The following is a 21471-nucleotide window of genomic DNA, read 5'->3' as shown; positions in this document are numbered from 1 at the left end:
CGTGCTGTTTTGATGTACCCCATTCTATTCAATCCTATGCTAACCATCCCCTCCCATCCATTCTGCACAAGTCCCACTACCAAACACAAGTCGAGAACCCTTCCCTTCATTTCCCTCTCAAGTCCCCCGACCCAACTCAAGTCTAGCACCCCTAACTATCCGACCTTCCTCCTCCCAAAGCCCATTTCCCTCCTCACTTTCCCCCTCCTCTCTCCCACATCCTCCTTGGTCCCAACTCCCTTCCAGAGTATATAGCAACATTTGGTAAGGTGTTGCTCTCCCTGCCCCACCCTTACTCGCCCTTCTCCTCTTCACTCCCCCAACCCTCCTCGCCCCCCTCACTCCACCCTCCTCCCTCCCCCTCCTCTCTCGCTCCCCTCCCTTCTCTCGCTCCCCTCCCTCTCTCTCTCCCCTCTCCCTCTCCCCTCTATCTCTTCCCCCTCCCTCCTCTTCCTCTTCCCCTCCCTGCTCTCCCTCTCCCCATCCTCTTCTCTCTTCCCCTCTCCTCCCTTCTCTCTCTCCCTCCCCAACCACTTTTCTCTCCCCTATCCTCCCTCCTCTCTCTCTCCATCCCCTCCCACCTCTCTCCCTCCCATCCCCTCCTTCCACTCTCTCGCTCTTTCTCCCCCCCCCCACCCCTTAATATCCCTGTCAGCGAAGCGACATGTTGGATTTGCTGGTGTTCAATAAATGCAAGGAATATTTCAGGCAGTGATGTCATGGAAACAAAATTCTAATGCGTTTTTATAGAGACATGGTGTGGGTGGGGAAATTGGGGTGGTGGAGATTGGAGGGTGACACTGAAATCTCCGTCATATTTACACAAGTAATAAATAGACGGTGCCTCAACCAACGTGATATATATATATATATATATATATATATATATATATATATATATATATATATATATATATATATATATATATATATATATATATCTTCCCCCCCCCCCCCGCCTCCATTAGCACCTGCTTCTAACCAGGGATTTCAAAGGTGCATGCTCCAGACAGCATGGGATCAGCTGTGCCTTCAGTAAACCGGACACAGAGAAAGCCTCCGAGCCACAAGGAACATCAAAACCTCTCATGTTAACGAGCACGCGCACATCTCTGCGTGCCTCATCCATCTCTGCGTGCCTCATCCAGAAACCATTCTGTTGCTTCGGCCTCAGCAAGCTACTTTCTGCTGCAAACTTTACTCTCAAGGCAGAGGTACTTTAGCCTGGAAGTTGAACAACAAGGTTCTCTGAACTTCAACCCAAAATTCTTATGGAAGGTTTTTGCTGTTGTTGCTCAAAATGGTACAGTGTGTCCCTAAACAGCAGCACAGATAAGCTTCATGAGCGAGATATCCCTGCACATTCACACACAAGTTGAACTTTGCATCAAACTTCATCGTGAACAAGGCAGAGAAAATACCCTGGAAAAAAACAAAACCTCTTTCTCGTTTTCCCTTTCATCTCTCGGAAGAAAGACGAAGAACAATGAAGACTGCCTGGAGGAGTACAAACAATGGAAAGGGACGGACACATTGTCACAAACTAAAGTTGGCATTTACAGAAAGTATGGAATTCGTGGAAACGTCATGAGACGTGATGCATCTCAGACCTGTAGAAATCCCCCCAAAAAAGATACGTCTTCCAAAGACGTAAACTTTATCGGGTGATACAGCTCCTCACGGCGAGAGCGGCTGTTCGAAGTTCAGGTAACTGCCTTCAGGATTCGTTCCTGATCCGTACGAATGGGGGTAATGGGGAAAATGGAGCCAAATTACAGTGAAGCAATAAATATGGAGAATAACAGTCATACCAAAGACTTTTAAAATAGGACTGCATGCCCCGAAGCTCACCTGGATCAGGTGCAACAGTCAGTACCCCCTCCCTGTGTGTGTAGTTTTGGAGAAGAAAGCAAATACCTATTTTGGGGGGTCAACCCCCCCCCCCTCCCATAGACCCCTTAATGAGCGCAGATTTTGATGCGGTCAATACACCTTTGTTCAGCATCAGATCGGAAGCTTGCGGCCAAGTTTCATCAAAATCGCATGTATGATTCAAGCAATAATGACTGAAGTGTTTACAGACTTACTGACTCACTCACCTACGGATACTGCTCGACCGCATAAGCTCACCTGACTGAAGTCCAGGTGAGCTAAAAAATGGTACGTGCTGCTTCCTTGCTTGATGTTCATCATTTAGGAAAAAGATAGAGCATGGATAATCTCCATCAGTTGGCATCCATGGAGAGGCGGAAATGCCCCGCTGAGCATGTGTGAAATGCGGTGCCATTGTTGTTGTGACGCAGTTGGTACCCAGAGTGCCCTGGGAAGTGACAGCACTTCTCTCAAGCTCAGTGGCTGTGCTTGTCTCGTCCAACAGCCCTGTCTTGTGTCGCATATCTTCGTCTGTGCGTGCGTGGCTGGTCCATTACGAGCCTGAGATCATCGAACATAAAAAGACTTTTACAATGGTACATTCTGCTTCCTCACTGGATGCTCAACATTTAGAGGACAAAGAATGTATGGGTGAACAGGGAGAAGAGGGGGGGGAGGAGGGGCAGGGTTAGTCCTTTAATTACTCCACTGAATGCGGAGAGGAAAGGGACATCACAAGGTGGCATCGCTGGCATTCAGAGTGGCCCAGGAAGTTGCATAATAGAGCACCTGCATCTTGAGATGACAATGACAGCCATGACAGAAACATCCTCCATCAGAGCTCGACATGAATAAGATAATAGGATTCTCTCGAGTTTATCCAAAAAAGTTTTATCTTATGACAAAAGAAGGAAAAGTTCCCAAAGAGGAATCAGTCATTGTTTGGCAATTTAAATTGAATTCAGCTTCAAGGTTGTTGGAGTCGTTGTGGAGGTGCTGAGGTCATTGGGGGTGCCACGGTGGTGTCTCTGTGGGAAAATAAACCCGGTGGTACCTATGTCCCCTTTGCGTCAATTTTTGGGGGCAGACGTGGGGATCGAACCCACACAAGGCAGGTCGATGAACCAACATCAAGGAGACTTTCCCCACTCTGCCAAGCACAAAGCTGCTCAGCTTTAGGAGTGTGCTAACTCAAAGGAAACTTTATCACCTAAACATTTTACACCATCTGGAATTCTTCATAATGATGTAAAACATGTACGATCTACTTCATTTTAAAGTCTTCGAGAGAAAATTGAGAAAAAAAAAAAATAAACTGAAAAATAATAACGATAATAACAATCAAACAGAAAAACGACAGGTGTCACAGGTATTTGTATCCTTTCCGTTCACTTTTTCTGCAAATTTCCCCTTTTAAAAACGAGGGTTCATCATCCATAAACCTGTTGATCTCATGAACCATTAACTCCTCACCGAAACCTTGCGCTTCGCGCCTTCTTGCCTTTCCCTTTCGAACAGTGCACCTGAGCCCCACAGCCACCATTTACCTGTCCCAGATGTTGAACTGCAGGTCACTCTCGGTCCAGCATACCCAAGAGGAAACCCCATACGACGACGTTCGAATCCCATTGATTTCGAACTTTTCATTGAATTCTAACTTATGATACCTTCTTATTCCGGTTAAAGTGCACATTGACAAGGAATCGTGATCCAGGCACGACTTGACAACAATGCTGCGTCATAAGAATAAATCACAGGTGAAGCTTCAAGATAAATACAGAGAATGAGCAAAAGTAGTTCAATTTTTATATTAAACAGGAAAGAATCATAAATACAATAGGATGGCCTTTAAATGCTTTACGTGAAGCCAAGGAATTGCCGAAAGCACAGAACTCCTGGTATAAGTTATGCTTTGGGTAAATGATCATGAATTGAAAATTAAAAAGTACATTTTTATAATAACATGGGATAGGTGAACAATGTGTGGCACAAGCTCGAACACATTTGGAGGATCCAAGGATGTGATGCAAGAAGCACAATCATCATTCCCCAGTTCCCCTGTACTGTGAATAGGTTCAGAAATGAAGCGAATAGGTCAGTTTGTGTTTGTACAAGGTCTCAGGCCCATTTTGGAGTGGTTACAAAAAAAAACATGAGCATGCACACACATATACACACACACACACACACACACACACACACACACACACACACACACACACACACACACACATATACACACACACACACACACACACACACACACACACACACACACACACACACCAGCCAAACACAGGCAGTGACCTTGGGGAAAGTGACATGACTTTCCAGGGCACGATGGGTACAGGCAATGCCATCTTGTGACGTCACTTGCCTCTCTGATGTCAGTTGGGCCAAAGTCCCTCCTTCCCCCACCTCAAATTCCCTTCCTCGCCCCACCCTTCCCCCACCTATGGGTTTCCCACCCACGGGGTTTATCCGTACTCTATCCTGTAAATGCCGAGCATTGAGTGAGGATGAAACACGTAAAGTTTTGAACGTCTGTGGTGTGAGTGACCTGGGGTTAGAATCGAACCAACAATCTCCCAGGCCCGGAGCAGCTGCTGGAGGCGTTTCGTTAAAAATTAAACAGATCTTGTGCAGGTTAGAGATGTACAATTTGTCGAGTTTTATACTTAATATTGTTACGGTTGTAGGGGTAGATGGAGGAATTTCATAGCAAAATTAGGATTGTATAGAGTTGCTTAGTCCGTGGACGTGTAGGAAACATCTCGATGTAAACTAAGTAGGGAAACTGTGAGCTTAAGTATTACTTGTCACTACACGGTGAGGGGGGGGGAGGGTACTCTGTTAATTAGGTCGGGATTTAGGCCAATTTCCCCCAGTATGTAATTGCTCCCTGTGACCTTTTCCTATGTTTTTGCATTTACAAGGCACCAATGAAAAGGGATCACGTCCTTACAACAACGACAACTGAGCTGCTCATCCAAGCAGGCAGAAAGTCCTGCCTCCAGGAGTGATGGCTGCCAAAACCAGGCCCCCGGAGTGGATGATTAATGGGCGTGACGTCAGAGAGCCGGTGGAAAGAAAGTGAAGTTCGGAGCAGGAGAACGGAGAGGACACAGTTGTGGAGGACATGATCGACGAAGAGGATCCCGTTTTTTGCTCTCCACTCGGCATAACGAAATGGCTGCACGATTCTCTTGTTCATGCTGTGTGAATTTGCCCGCATGCTGGGCAAGACGCTCGCCATTCCTGTTCGACCGAGTCGTGAAATTGTACGATTATGAGAAAGAGAGGACGAAGAGTGCGCCTCTCAGCGAACTTGGCGTTATCCCGATGTGTGTTCAAGAAGGAAGGTGGACGATCGTTGTGAGCAGACCTCGTGTAAGAGAGGAACATTTGGCATATTCGTTCATGAGAAGAAGCCGCATGGTGGTTGGTGAGCCCTGGTGTTCAATACCGCCTCACAAATTATCTCATGCATGTTTCCCACCCAGAGAGCAGCTTGGCGCCATTTTGGGCGCATCTTTCCATGCAGGACGAAGTGGCTCGATCGCCAAGTTCATGAAAGACCATCTCTGGACAAAGCTAAGCGCCAGAATAAAGGGAGGATTTTCTTTTATTTTGTTTTCCCCTTGTCTGTGTTAAAGTCCGTGTGTAGATCACCGCTCGGTGAGCCCAACTGGTCGGTGTTAACCGCCCGTCCACGGCAATCGGGTCGTGGGAATTAACCGAACCGCCACGGCCGTGACAATATGAAGCGATGTAAAATATCACAAATACATTTGGGAATACTTTTTATAATTAACGTATCAGAACTCACCAACATTACCTATTGTAAACTCCGAGCTGTTCCGCTTTCCATCGTTCACAGACGTCACTACGGTTGACATCACGAGGAATCCTCAAGATTGACTTGCGTTCGAGAGATGTCCTTCTTCTTCAACATTGATGGCATCATCAGATTGTAATATATTTTTGTACTTTTTCATTTTTTTTTTTTAAGCTTCATTCTGTCGAAGAACCTCAATTTTTGAAATCTTCTTCTCAAGCGATTTTGTTTCACAAAGGGAATGGAATGGCACCAAATATATACGAGTTCTGGAGATGGACAAAACCATCACTTTGTTCAGTCCAGTACATAAACTTCAAGTGTGAGGGACTTCTTCGTCATCTTAATTGTGATGAGGTTGCAAATCCCATGAAATAACTGAACTGGAATCATTACCACAATTGATACGTTATACTACTCCGACTACTACTGCTGCTGCTGCACCAATTATTCCTACCTTCTTCTGGGGGTCGAGATTCAAACCCAAGCTACACAGCTTAGAAGCGAGCGTGCCTACATTTAGACTATCCTGCCCAGTACCCCTTGGACTATTTGTAATCTTCTTATACAGACACACACACACACACCAAAATAACTTATGTGGAGAACAACATGTGAAGGTTAATTCACTGATAAGTCACGGTAACGCATCGGTATATATTTTAATGTGTGGGTCTCCTCTTCAAAATCATAACTCGGATTGCTGCAATGCTATTTCTACTGTGACTATACATCTCTGGAAACAACAACAACAACATAAACCTGGAGTTTTTCCTCTTATATAACAACTTTTCAACTTCTTTAACACCGAACAAGCATTGTATCTGCTTCAACGCCACGAAACCATCTCAAAATACATTAAAAGTTGGAGATGAATTGAAAAAAATGTTTCACTTGGATACAAGCCTGGTATTGGCTTCGTGGTTAAGGTGGCTGGCTTCGAATCTTAGGATCCTGAGTTTGAGCCACGTTAGCTGCTGAATTAACACCAGGTGGGGTTGACTCAACCCATCATCCTTTCAAGGTCGGCGAAATGAGTACCAGTGTACTGGAAGAGGGGCACAGCATCAGCAGTACAGCTGTGCTTCCAAGAAATGATAGCTACCTGGCAGCCAAAAGCTGCCGTACGCAAGAACAGAACTTTGATACTTTCACCAACTCAGCTCGCCAAAGTTAAACGCCTCCAGAAGCCTCATCCAATTTCATCAAGTGTCCCGGTATGGAAGATTGACTGTGACAATTATATTATTAAACGAAATGTCTCTGTTCTTGCGTATGGCAGCTTTGGCTGCCAGGTAGCTATCATTTCTTGGAAGCACAGCTGTACTGCTGATGCTGTGCCCCTCTTCAAGTACACTGGTACTCATTTCGCCAATCTTAAAAGGATGACGGGCTGAGTCAACCCCACCTGGTGTTAATTCAGCAGCCAACGGGGCTTGAACTCAGGACCCTAAGGAAGTACATGGTAAATACTCCCTATAAATACTTCAATTAGTTTATATAATTTATTTTGACTTTTGTATTCATTCGAAAGAACTCTCCAATCAGTCTCCTTGCTCATAGTCATGATGGCGCCTCATCAAGTCCATCCTTGGTGTGTGTGTTCCCCCTCCACTAACTCCCTCACCTCAAAATGGCTTCATCTCAGACTCTGCTCGAGATAAAGCAGAAATCTCAACTCTGTGTTTGAGCCAGAACTTGTCTACCTGACCCATCACGCTCTCTCTGACATCTAATGCCTTTGTTCCCACTATCTGCAGGCCTTTGTGTCCTTCTCACCCGAGAAGGTAGAGAAAGGTCTCTCCATCCTCAAGCCTGCTTCAAGGATGGGCCCAGATGGCATCAGGGCCAATGCTCTCAAATCCTGCTCTGCTGCTCTTCAGCCTGTTCTTCTCCTTTGGTCACCTCCAGTATACCTGAAAATCAAATAACACTCCCACTAGAAGGGTGCAAAAACAAATCCTGTGAATGAACAGAAAGAAAGTTTACTTCTAATTATAAACAGAGTTATGGAATCGATAATTGTTGCTCCCATCAGCTCTTTCCTTGTAGATCACTCACCATCATTTATGATTCTCACCGAGATGCTCAACTGTGGATGTGCTGCTGCTCCCCTATCACCAATGGTTGGTGTGCCTACATGCTGTGTCTTGGGCCCAGTCTTATTCCTCAGCAACCAAAACGACATCTCTGATGTTTTACAAAACCCTGTCGCTATTTTTGCAGATAATTCCTCATTCTTTCATAAAGTACCCCCATCACACTGACAGGTAGACAGCAACTCCATCGCTCTCTGATGATCTGGAATTAATTCGATGTTGGTCTCATGACAAATAACAAAGCTGGTCTGAAAAGTCAGCCACAGAATGGGCATCCTTCACCGATCCAAATCATTTCTTGAAAAAAAATAATAATAATAAACATCACACTACTACATCGGCTCATAGCCAACAAGGCTTTTGTTAATTGCTCAATTGAGTCTGTGTCTGTCTGTCTCTGTGTCTCTGTCTCTGTGTCTCTCTCTCTCTCTCTCTCTCTCTCTCTCTCTCTCTCTCTCTCTCTCTCTCTCTCTCTCTCTCTCTCTCTCTCTCTCTCTCTCTCTCTCTCTCTCTCTCTCTCTCTCTCTCTCTCTCTCTCTCTCTCTCTCTCTCTCTCTCTCTCTCTCTCTCTCTCTCTCTCTCTCTCTCTCTCTCTCTCTCTCTCTCTCTCTCTCTCTCTCTCTCTCTCTCTCTCTCTCTCTCTCTCTCTCTCTCTCTCTCTCTCTCTCTCTCTCTCTCTCTCTCTCTCTCTCTCTCTCTCTCTCTCTCTCTCTCTCTCTCTCTCTCTCTCTCTCTCTCTCTCTCTCTCTCTCTCTCTCTCTCTCTCTCTCTCTCTCTCTCTCTCTCTCTCTCTCTCTCTCTCTCTCTCTCTCTCTCTCTCTCTCTCTCTCTCTCTCTCTCTCTCTCTCTCTCTCTCTCTCTCTCTCTCTCTCTCTCTCTCTCTCTCTCTCTCTCTCCTCTCCTCTCTCTTCTCCTCCTTCTCTTCTCCTCTCCTTCTCTCTCTCTCTCTCTCTCTCTCTCTCTCTCTCTCTCTCTCTCTCTCGCACACCAGCATCAAATCTGTCTCTCCTTGACTCAGTGGAATATAAAGCTGTTCTCCTGATAAGAATCTCCCACAGTAGGACTGTAAGCACAAGGCATGCAGCTGTCATATCGAAAACAGGTCAGTAAGCCTCTCTGTTACTTACCCAATGTCCTCCAGCTAGCATTGTCCACCGTCTCAGCCCTCTGAACTTCCCCAACTCCTCCATGATGAATGCGTTCTTCCAGTAATCCCTTCCTGTTTAAAATCCCCAAATCCAGGCTTTCTGCACACATCCACTCTCTTGTTCCTCTTTCTTTCTCCCATTTGTGGAACCACCTTCTGGAGACAGTTCAATCTCACTCATCCCTCCAGGGCTTCAACCAAGTGGTGTAAAACCATCACACGTCATCCCCCACCCCTACCTGCGATACTATCCACCCCCATGAATCCAAACCCCAACCCAGCCCTCTTCATTGCTGGTTATTACGTTTCCACTCCTCCTCTCCTCTCTCCCCTTTCCTTATTCATTCATTCCCTTGTTGAGGTCAACTGTGACCTCACTGCCCCCCCCCTGTCTTTTTACCTTCCGTCCACTTTTCTTGGTTTTGTATACAAAAGAAAGCCACGTATTTGACATAAACCTTGACAACGAGATCCCATATCCTCTGATCATGTTTGAAGACTATACACGAACGCCAAATTAATTGATGTTTTCAAAACCTGCTTTCAGTGTTGCACTCTTTCCAAAAACATCAATAAACAAGGCCCTACTTGTTTTGAGAAATATCTTTGAAAGATCCAAATATCCCGATATCAGTTGGATGTGAAAGAGGATGATTTTGGGGGATATAAATGTGCACGTGCGAGTTTGGAATCTTTAGTAATGGATGAAAAAGTAAGACAGTAGGACCTTCGGCTGAAAATCCTCAATTACTACAAATAACGACAAAAGAGGGGTTCAGGTCACCGCGTCTTCAAGTCACAGCAGCAACGCAAGCTATAAAAGGAAGAAAGTCAACTTTCATCAACCATCAAAACGGACAGCACATAGATTTTTATGAAGACCGTGTTAAAGTTCAGATCAGTCAGTTTTTGGCCTTTCGCCCTGAGCACCGGATTCAAATCCTAAAAGGTTGCAAAAAGTTGTCGACCGTCGATCAACGTCGTTATTCATGTGAAAGTGCGTCGATATCTCTTCATGCTGTTGTTGTTCACGGAACACTTGGAAAAAAAATTACTTTTCAAATCTCAAATTTGGCAATTAATGGAATCTCAAATCTTCTACTTGATCCCTCTAGTTTTGTCTCTCTCGACAGAACGACAACACCGAGCATCTAGATCTGCACCCATTCATAGAGATTCAGACAAAAACCCAACGCTTTACCACTCTTCTATAAACACCAGGCCGTTTCATTCGCCATTTGCTATTTCTTGTGTGGCAGAAAATTCCTGTCTATGTTCCTTCCTGATTTCCCCTCCACACCTTCCATTAGCCATCTACACAATCCCTCATGTGGAAGTGCAGAGAAATTTGTTAACCCTTCCTTACTTTGTCAGCTTCTCTGGTTACCTGTCAGCATCATGATGTTGCTGCTTTCAAATCCCTTTTCATCGCTCTGATTAATTGTCACTCATCTCCAGGCTCCACATCGAGCTTCAACATCCTTGCACATTGTAAGTGACATCATCAATCATCATCATAATTATCATAATCATCATCATCTTCATCCTGACATGTACCACTTCTGGGCAAAGGTGTCTCCAACAATGTGCCAACCTCTTTCCTACCACTGTACCACAAACTCATCATCTCCGATCTTCCAATCTCATCTTCTTGCCAAATGTTTGGCCCATCTCCATTTCCCAAACCTTTCATTCATCAATATAATGCCGCTTGTTTTTGTCTGTTCTCTAATCCTCTTGTTCGTTTTATGGTCTCTCATCGTGGAACCCGTCAACATATTGTCTCCACACTACGTGATGTTTGTTTACGAAATTTGGTGGACAGGTTGGGTGTGTGACGAGGACAAATTCGTTCGATTTTGGTTCAGGTCCGCTTCCAGATCCGGCCTATTGAGTGTGATACAAAACGTAAACTGTTCAGCCTGGCAGAGGTATACTCTCTGCCGAGTGCCGCTCCAGTTATTCCATCATTTCCTACGGAATGAATTGATACGTTTAACCTTCATTTTCTTTCAACGTCATGATGGTTTTAGCAATAAGAAAGGAGTTTGTGAGAAGGAGCTTCAACAAACATCTGAAGAGGTTCGTTGTTTTGGGAAATTCTTCATTTGGAGTGTGGAGGTGGAGAGGTTTGAGAAATGGGCTTTGAGAAAGGACATCAAGACACTGGAAGCTTTGGAAATGTGAGTGCGGTGAAGGATGGGAAGGATCGAATGGGTTGAACACGAGGGAAATGAAGAAGTTTTCCAGTTGGTGGAGGAGCGAACGTGTTCGAATGGGACAGTTAGGAAGAGAGAAATCTGTCTTCATCATATTTTGAGAAGATGGGGATGACTAAAAGAGGTAATCGAAGATGAAAGTGAAGAAAAGAATCCAAGAGGAAGACAGAGAATCATGTTGCTGCACTGAATGAACAATGAAAGTGGATCCAAGATGAACTAGGACAACACTCAGGAGAGCGCATACCTCTGCCAGGTTCATTAGTTTACATTTTGCATCTCACTGACAAGCCGGAATAGATTCGGACCTGAACCAAAATCTAATTGGCTTGTCTTTGTCACCCAAGAAACTCATCCACCAGGTTTCGTAGAAATCTGCCCACAACATTTTGAGACATCCTGTTGTACGTAGTTTTTGGCCCCTTTCTCTCAATGATGAAAAACCACTTTAAAAATGATGAAAAACCAGATATGGATTTGGATCGTTACCAAAGTCTAATCAATTCATCCTTGTCACCTACTCAAACAGGTCAGGTCAGGGTCAGGTCTGGGAGCATGCGCAGGAGCAGCATGTCACTGCGTCCCCTTTCTGCCGGAACTCTAGGGGCCTTCGTCTGGCCATTCCCCAGGCAGATGCCTGGCCCATCGCCATCTCCATGAGATGCTGATCAACCTGCTGCAACCACGAGGCACATGGTCGCCCCATTGGCCTTCTCCACTCTCTACTCACGAGGGTTCCTCACTGAGAGAATCTGGTGAGCAGGATCAGTGTCAGGAAAATGTATCATAGGGTCCACACAGCTGACGCTCACGGACGATGCAGGTAACAAATCTCATTTGAGTCTCTCTCAGCAACTGCTCGTTGGACACAAAGTCTGACTAGCGATAGCCAAGGATTCTCCGAAGAGATCTGGTACCAAAGAAATTAAGTCACCGTCTCATATCCCTGGTCAGAGTCGAAGTCTCACAACCATAGAGCAAGACTGGAAGCACCAAAGACCTGAAGACTCAGACTTTCGTCCTCCCGTGCAGGTACTGACAGCACCACACCCCATGATGCAGTAAATTCATGGCTCCCCAAGCCCGACCTAGACGTCTATTGACCTCTGGCTTACAGCCAGCAGAGACATGAATATCACTGTCAAGGTAAGTGAATCTCTCTACGACCTCAGCATCCTCATCGCAAACAGGTACAGACAACATAGTAGCATCCAAGACGTCATTGAAAGCCTGGATTTTAGTTTTGACCCAGGAAACCCATAATCCAAGCGACTCCGACTCCTCATTCAGCACCTCGAGGGCCCCCAAAAGGATATCCAGAATCTCCGCAAAGATTACTGCATCATCCGCAAAATCAAGGTCGGAGATCTTGACATTCCCAAACGATGCACCACGGCTTGATCTCTCCAACATCCTCCCCACAATCCAGTCGATGAAAAGTGTGGGGGCCAGTACACACCCCTGACAAACTCCATTAACAACTGGAAATAAGTTGAAGATGGAACCACCACATCTCACAGCACTCTCAGTCCCAGAGTATGGTTCAGACATCAGATTGATCAGTTTTGGTGGCACCCCGCAAAGAGCCAAACTCTCCACCAAATCTGTCCACAATTTTTTGAGATTTTTTTTTCACAAACAGACAGACAGGGATGAAAACAACCTCCATCCACCTTCGGTAATAGCGGTAGAGAGATGAAAATGAGAGCCAGTGATGTTGAAGGATTTGCTCTGCAATGGAACCTATGAATCGACCAAAGGTAGTGCATACTTCAGGTGGATGATCTGAAAATTATGGGCCGAATTTACGAAAGGCGTTTAGCGAGCGTCTTACTTACACACACCTAAGCCTTAAACGCTGACAAAAAGATCGTTGTATGGCTCGTCTAATTGCACGTCTAGATAGCAATTTACGAAGGGAGATAAACAGCTGATTAGCCTGCACAGTGAAACACCCACTGATCTCTATACGAACTGGATTGGGCGCCTGACGTTAATTGGGCGGGCGGTCCTGAAGCCACCAGAAGCACTTCATCCGCCATATTCCTTCTCCCACAATACAGAAAATCCCATTTGCATAAAAACAAATACTTGCTTCAAGATGTATATTTGCTACGAAAATTCCACCTTCCCATTTGATTTTATTCCATTCCTGGGTTGAGAAAAAGCATTGTTATCGTATTTATGAAATGCCATCATCCGCTGCTTAAGGTTGTAAAACCCGCGATGGTCGTGATCAAAGAAGAAGAAGAGTTATCACATTTCATTGGTAAGTGGCGTTCACTTTAGTTACGAACAGTCCACAACAGGACATGCGGGAACTCATGGGAGAGCAAAGATGGTGAACAAATGGCTTCAAAAAAAATGAGCTTCTCCTCCTATCCAGTTAGTACAGAGATCAGTGGAAACACCGCACGTAACTGCAACATCCATTTAAAATGATGCACCAGCATAGAATTGCAACACCATGGAGAATTGTTGGAGGTTAGTGTTGTAGGTGTGGGAAGGATATTTTAATGAGCTGATGAACCGGTGACAAATCAACGGAGAGCTGGAGCTTCCGAGTTATGTTGAGGGGAAAGAGGAGTTGGTGGACATAATGGAGGAGGAAGTGCAGACAGCATTGAAAAGGATGAAGAAGGGGAAAGTGCCAGGCATTGATGAGGTACGTACAGAGATGCTAATTGTTGCGGGAGAAATGGGAGTCATTTGGACGAAGGGGCTGATGAATGTATGTATGATAGCGGCTTCAATTCCGGAGTATTGTCGGACAGGGCTAATTGTGCCGATATGTAAGAGGAATGGCGGTGTTTAAGATCCGGGAAGTACAGAAGCATCACACTCATAAGTCGTATCATGAATGCATCACAAGGACGCACAATGAATCTAGATGCAGTAGGAGGCCGTGTGGCCCATTGTGCCTGCGCCACATCAACACCAAACCAATTTATAAAAAATGAAATATGCAAATGTTTTGTTTTTGTATTTTTTGTTTGTTTTTTTCTTTTCGGCGGGGGGGGGGGGAGCGAAGGCGGTTCTTGGATGAGAAACACACAACATCAACTACAAACCACCCCTTGACAAGACCCCCACAGACTCCGTACATTCCGCACAGATGCACACAATCGCCCATCCATGCTCAAGCTACCTAACGGTCCTACCAACATCCGCATACCCCTCTATCTCCAATACTTCCAGGTACCTGTCTAATTCTAATTTAAACTTATCTACTGTTTCTCTGCCACTATCTTTCCAGGGAGGCCATTCAATGCATTAACTACTCTCTGAGTAAATGTCCCCTGCCTTGCTACCGTCTCAACTCTCCTCTTCTTTACTCTCAGGCTATGGCCCCTGGTCCATCACTGTCTACTCTGCTGAATAATTCATCAGCACTTATATTGTCTATACGCATATAGACAAGGTACTGAAGAGGATTGTGGATAAGGAAGGGTGTGGAGATGGAGACCGGCGAAGAGCAACGGGGGTTTCGAAAGGGTAGGTGGACGATGGATGGGATGTTCACGTTGAGACAGCTGGTGGAGAAGAGGTTGGATGTGCAAGGTGAGATCGCTTTGGGATTTGTGAACCTGGAGAAGGCCTACGACCGTCCTGAGATGGTGATGGTGACACTGAGATGGATGTGAGTGCCACAAGCAGAAATTAGGTTGGTGGAAGGGATGTACAAGGGAACGAGGGGATGAGTTTTGATTGGTCCTGTGATGTTGGAGGAGTCCAGTGTGAACATCGGTTCGAGGCAGGGAAGTAAGCTTTCTCAGCCCACTCATGTAAATCATGGTGATGGAGCTGGTAAGCAAGAAGGTGAGCTTGAGGGTTAGTATGGGGAGGATGTTGTCTGTGGACGATCGAGTAGTTGTGGTGGAGAGTGGGTGGGAGATGAAGAAAGTACTGGGGGAGTGGAAGGAGGCATTCTGGAAGCACAGCCTGAAGATGAGTATGGAAAAGACCGAGGTGATGCGGGTCGAGCAGCAGAGAAAATAAATGAATATGGGATGAGAGGGGAAGGAGATCAGGAAGGGAAATAGGTTTGAGTATCTGAGGGGAACAGTGACCAGGGATGGTAAGTCTGAGGTGGAGCGGAGGAGGATCCAAGTGGCTGTGAATGTGTCGTGGAGGATGGAGGGAGTTATGGCAGACAGAAAGATATCAATAAAATTGAAAGGGAAGTTTCTGATGTCGTGTGTAATGTCGGCCTACCTTTACGGTATGGAGACAGTAAATGCACAACAATAGAGGTTGCAGGCTTACAAGACCAACAAGATCAGTGAAGAGGGTGGATCGAAGGAGGATGGATGAACTGAGGGAGTAGATTGGAGTGCAGATGTGTTTGACGGAGAGGTTGGTGAAAAGCCAGCTGAGATTGGTCACTTGGTGCGGATGGGAGAAGAGACACTTGGTGTGGATGGAGGAAGAGAAAATGGCGAAGAGCGGATAGGTTGAGGGAGCAAGGTAGGAGGAAAAGAGTGAGACCGAGGTTGAGATGGGAGGATGTGAGGAGTGATATTAATAACATGGGGGTGATTGGAGTGTGGGGAGAGTTGGCTGGGGACAGAGGAAAGTGGAGGAGTATCATGGACAGAGCAGGGCAGAAGCTTGGTACCATTGGACCTCACCCTTTATATAGAGTCGAGGAGACGAAGGAGAATAACAAGAAAATGGTGAGTTATTGAAAGTTTTCTCCAGACTTGATGCATATTCTTGGTTGTTCAACATTGCCTTGACAAAAACAGGTTATGTTTTCACCCCCAGTTTGTCTGTCTGTCTCTCCGTTTGTTTGTCTGTTTGTCCGTTTGTCCGTGTGAGTAGGATATCCCAAAAAGTTGTGACAGATTTGGACGACATTTGGTGGACAGGTTGTGTGTACGACAATGACGAATTGATTAGATTTTGGCAAAGATCCAGATACTAGACATTTAAAGTGATTGTTCACCATTGAGAGATGGGACCAAAAACGACATACAGCATGATATCTCAAAAAGTTGCGGACGAGTCATGAAAAAAAAACTTGGTGGATGGGTTGCTTGGGTGACAAGAACGAGAAGATTCGATTTTGGGCAAGGTTCGGATCCATATCCGGCTTATCAGTGGATACAAAACGTTAACTAATCAACCTGGTGGAGGTATGCACTCTTTTGAGTGCCGATCTGGTTTCCTTCTCCATCGAGTGCCGTTCGAGCCGTAACCCTTCTCTATTTGGGATGACACTGAGTGTCATAGGTGGTCATTCAACCTGTATGACCTCAAACAAAGCAATAAGAAAGCTATTCTCCCACAACTGCTGTGTTGCACTCCAAAGTTATTTCGCTCCACCTGTGCACAACAACCACCTTTATGTTTTACTGGTCTAAATAACCTGAACCTGATTGGGTGACCCAACTTGTTTGTCGAGAAAGCACAATTCACACGTAACCAAACACACAATTTCATTCGACGATCGACACACAATTTTGCAGGTGAGTAAAGGTAATAGATCTTTTCTGAGTCAGGTGTGCCGGGTGAGGTTAAGAAATCGGTCCTTCAAGGAACCCAGGTTCATATCTTAAGTTGTCATTAAGTTGTCACCGTATGCCATGGAGTTGTCTCTGGAGCGCTCGGTTTCAGCGAAATTCACGATTATAATCAATTATAATGCAGAAAGCCTGGATGACCTATCATTGTAATAATTCATATCCAGAAAACTTATCACATGCAAAAAGTCCACTAAACCAAGAAGATGCCGATATAGAACAGAGCACAGGTAATGTTCTATGAACAGGTAACCGACTAGGTGTTTCACAAGCAATCAAACTCTCATTTACATTCCACAACTGCGGCCAAGACGCGTGTTCGCACCACTTATCACAACGAGAACAAATTTCCTTTCAAAAACAAAAAAACAAAAACCACAAACTTGACTTGCCAAACTGAGACAAAGCCGAATCAATCAGGTGCCTCAAAAATAATAAAATAACAATGGGAAGGATTTTGTTCATCACTGAATGAAAGGAACTTGTACTTATGGCACTTCAACTCATTTAAAGTATAATCATTGCTAGTTTGGTGAAAATTATGATAGAGAGAGAGAGAGACAGAGACAGAGACAGAGACAGAGACAGAGACAGAGACAGAGACAGAGACAGAGACAGAGACAGAGAGAGACAGAGACAGAGACAGAGAGAGACAGAGACAGAGAGAGAGACAGACAGACAGAGACAGAGAGACAGAGAGACAGAGAGACAGAGAGACAGAGAGACAGAGAGACAGAGAGACAGAGAGAGAGAGACAGAGACAGAGACAGAGACAGAGAGACAGAGAGACAGAGAGACAGAGAGACAGAGAGACAGAGAGACAGAGAGACAGAGAGACAGAGAGACAGAGAGACAGAGAGACAGAGAGACAGAGACAGAGACAGAGACAGAGACAGAGACAGAGACAGAGACAGAGACAGAGAGAGAGAGAGAGAGAGAGAGAGAGAGAGAGAGAGAGAGAGAGAGAGAGAGAGAGAGAGGGAGACACAGAGCTAGAGAGAGAGAGAGAGAGAGAGAGAGAGAGAGAGAAAGAGAGAGAGAGAGAGAGAGACAGAGCTAGAGACAGAGCTAGAGACAGAGACAGAGACAGAGACAGAGACAGAGACAGAGACAGAGACAGAGACAGAGACAGAGACAGAGACAGAGACAGAGACAGAGACAGAGACAGAGAGAGAGAGAGAGAGAGAGAGAGAGAGAGACCCTCGTTTTGGAAAACCTATTACACACCGGTGGTTACTTTGTTTCTCCTTTGAGATTTGTTCGCATTTCGTGTGTCGAAGACTTTTGGAGGGATACGAACATCCCAGACGTAGGACCAGGAATGTCACACTTGGACCGGAGTGACATCACCATGCTGTTTGACATTCGTCCAAGCCTGCTCTACCCCAGGCAGACAGAGAAAAGGCTTTGAATAATCAAGATAAAATTATTTTTGTTGACCACAAAGGGTCTTCCGCAGTAACAGAGAACAACAATGTTCCGGAGTTTGGGATTGTCCTCAATTGTCCCGGTTGATCACCGTCCCGGATTGTTTTGGTTGATCACCGCCCCTAATTGTCCTGGATGATCGCCACCCCCAATTTTCCTGGTTGATCGCCACCCCCGACTGGCATAGGTGATCGCTGCCCCCCAACTGTCCAGGGTGATCAGTCCCCCGATTGTCCTGGATGATCGCCGCCCCCAACTGTCCGGAGTGATCACAGTCCCCCGATAGTCTGGGATGATCACCGTCCCTGACTTTGTCCAGAATGATTACCGCCCCAGACTGTCTGGATTGACGATTAGCCCGACGGGCAGGTGGCACCCGAGCAGGTCACAGCACACAAAAGGCAACATCCCAGGTGGTCGTACACAAGTCAGCACTGACGTACCACGGCTCGGACACCGGTGAGCCATTGGTCATATTTGGACACACACACACACACACACACACACACACACACACACACACACACACACACACACACACACACACACACACGCTACGATGTCTGCCTCTCTTGTCCGTCGTTAAAAAATCACACTCGCCCACACCATCGCACTTTTTGCAGTCACACTAATTCCACTCAATCCTCCACTCCCACACCATTCCCACCACCACCCACTCTCTCTGCACTAAACACCTCCATGGTCTCGTGCCCCCCATCCCAGTCCGAACAACACACTTGTTCGCCTTTCAATTCACAACCTCTCATTACCCCCCCCGCCCCCTTTACCCCAAAACCAGCCCCTTAAATTCCTATCAATTGTCACTGCGTGTCTGCACTTTTGTCTCTCCTGGGATTATCCCCCAACCAACCCCCCTGGTGTCCACGTCTGTCCGGTCTGTCCTCTCCGCCGCGTCCCTTTAATCTCTCCGTCCGTGTCACACGGACAACGCCAAAGCACCTGCCAGGAGCGGGCTGTGAGGAAACGAAACGGACACACTCAAACACGGACAGCGCACAAAGACGGATAACGAGGGGGAAAAGTCCCTGCGCAGAGGGACACAGTGAGGGAGAGATCATTTAACCCTTACCCGTGTTAAAGGCCCACTCGCCGCAGACATGCGATCTGTCCGGAGACGCGGGCCGGGACGGACCCGACACGGGGACAGGGACGACGCTCGGACTGCAGACGCTCCCCGAGTTGTCCGATTCGCTTTGTCCGTCCGTACCTCTGACGTGGTGTGTCCGCTTACTTGGTTTAGTTATCTTTCCTCATCTCCTCGACGCGTCCCCTTTATCAGGCCCTTTCTCTCTGATCGCTCTCGCTCCGTCCCCAATGCCGGCACAGTCGGCTCTCACCACCTCCTCCCCCCCCGCCCCTCCCTCGAGCCTTCCTCTGTCCCTGTCCGACCTCCTCCCTCACTTTACACCCGCCTACACGACAATCACAACACCCCCCCCCCCTCTCCGCCATACACTACTCACTCCAAATACGTACACGTGGACATCCACCACCACTACCCAATTACAAATCACACCACCTCCAATACCCTGTCACCTCAACCCCACTCCACCCACAAATCCCCCGAACACTACTCACTCCAAATACGTACACATGAACATCCACCACAACTACCCAATTACAAATCACACTACCTCCAATACCCTGTCACCTCAACCCCACTCCACCCACAAATCCCCGAACACTACTCACTCCAAATACGTACACGTGAACATCCACCACAACTACCCAATTACAAATCACACTACCTCCAATACCCTGTCACCTCAACCCCACTCCACCCCCAAATCCCCGAACACTACTCACTCCAAATACGTACACGTGAACATCCACCACAACTACCCAATTACAAATCACACCACCTCCAGTGCCCTGTCACCTCAACCCCACTCCACCCACAAATCCCCCGAACACTACTCACTCCAAATACGTACACGTGAACATCCACCACAACTACCCAATTACAAATCACACTACCTCCAATACCCTGTCATCTCAACCCCACTCCACCCCCCACAACCCCCGAACACTACTCACTCCAAATACGGACGCGTGGACATCCACCACAACTACCCAATTACAAATCACACTACCTCCAATACCCTGTCACCTCAACCCCACTCCACCCCCAAATCCCCCGAACACTACTCACTCCAAATACGTACACGTGGACATCCACCACAACTACCCAATTACAAATCACACTACCTCCAATACCCTGTCACCTCAACCCCACTCCACCCCCCAAATCCCCCGAACACTACTCACTCCAAATACGTGCACGTGAACATCCACCACAACTACCCAATTACAAATCACACTACCTCCAATACCCTGTCACCTCAACCCCACTCCACCCACAAATCCCCCGAACACTACTCACTCCAAATACGTACACGTGAACATCCACCACAACTACCCAATTACAAATCACACTACCTCCAATACCCTGTCACCTCAACCCCACTCCACCCCCCAAATCCCCCGAACACTACTCACTCCAAATACGTACACGTGAACATCCACCACAACTACCCAATTACAAATCACACTACCTCCAATACCCTGTCACCTCAACCCCACTCCACCCCCAAATCCCCGAACACTACTCACTCCAAATACGTGCACGTGAACATCCACCACAACTACCCAATTACAAATCACACTACCTCCAATACCCTGTCACCTCAACCCCACTCCCCCCCCAAATCCCCTGAACACTACTCACTCCAAATACGTACACGTGAACATCCACCACAACTACCCAATTACAAATCACACTACCTCCAATACCCTGTCATCTCAACCCCACTCCACCCCCCAAATCCCCTGAACACTACTCACTCCAAATACGTACACGTGAACATCCACCACAACTACCCAATTACAAATCACACCACCTCCAATACCCTGTCACCTCAACCCCACTCCCCCCAAATCCCCAGAACACTACTCACTCCAAATACGTACACGTGGACATCCACCACCACTACCCAATTACAAATCACACCACCTCCAATACCCTGTCACCTCAACCCCACTCCACCCCAAATCCCCAGAACACTACTCACTCCAAATACGTACACGTGGACATCCACCACAACTACCCAATTACAAATCACACTACCTCCAATACCCTGTCACCTCAACCCCACTCCACCCCCCAAATCCCCCGAATACTACTCACTACAAATACGTACACGTGAACATCCACCACAACTACCCAATTACAAATCACACCACCTCCAATACCCTGTCATCTCAACCCCACTCCACCCCCCAAATCCCCCGAACACTACTCACTACAAATACGTACACGTGA

At 46.5% G+C, this 21471-nt stretch overlaps 1 long non-coding RNA gene across 1 annotated transcript; it reads right to left on the bottom strand.

Annotated features, from left to right (window-relative positions):
• Window positions 1-3656: 3656 nt before the first annotated feature.
• On the bottom strand, window positions 3657-19503 carry LOC147016151 (uncharacterized). Its single transcript, XR_015050034.1, has 2 exons — window positions 19219-19503; window positions 3657-7626 (listed from the first exon to the last, which is right to left on the bottom strand). It is a non-coding gene; the product is annotated as an uncharacterized LOC147016151 (long non-coding RNA).
• Window positions 19504-21471: the final 1968 nt, after the last annotated feature.

This window comes from Eptatretus burgeri, chromosome 12, assembly GCF_056783735.1.
Source record: "Eptatretus burgeri isolate ZD-2024b chromosome 12, Ebu_testis_v1, whole genome shotgun sequence".
NCBI classification, from domain to species: domain Eukaryota; kingdom Metazoa; phylum Chordata; class Myxini; order Myxiniformes; family Myxinidae; genus Eptatretus; species Eptatretus burgeri.
The sequence above is the reverse complement of the archived record's forward strand: the minus strand, read 5'-3'. Positions and strand labels throughout refer to the sequence as shown.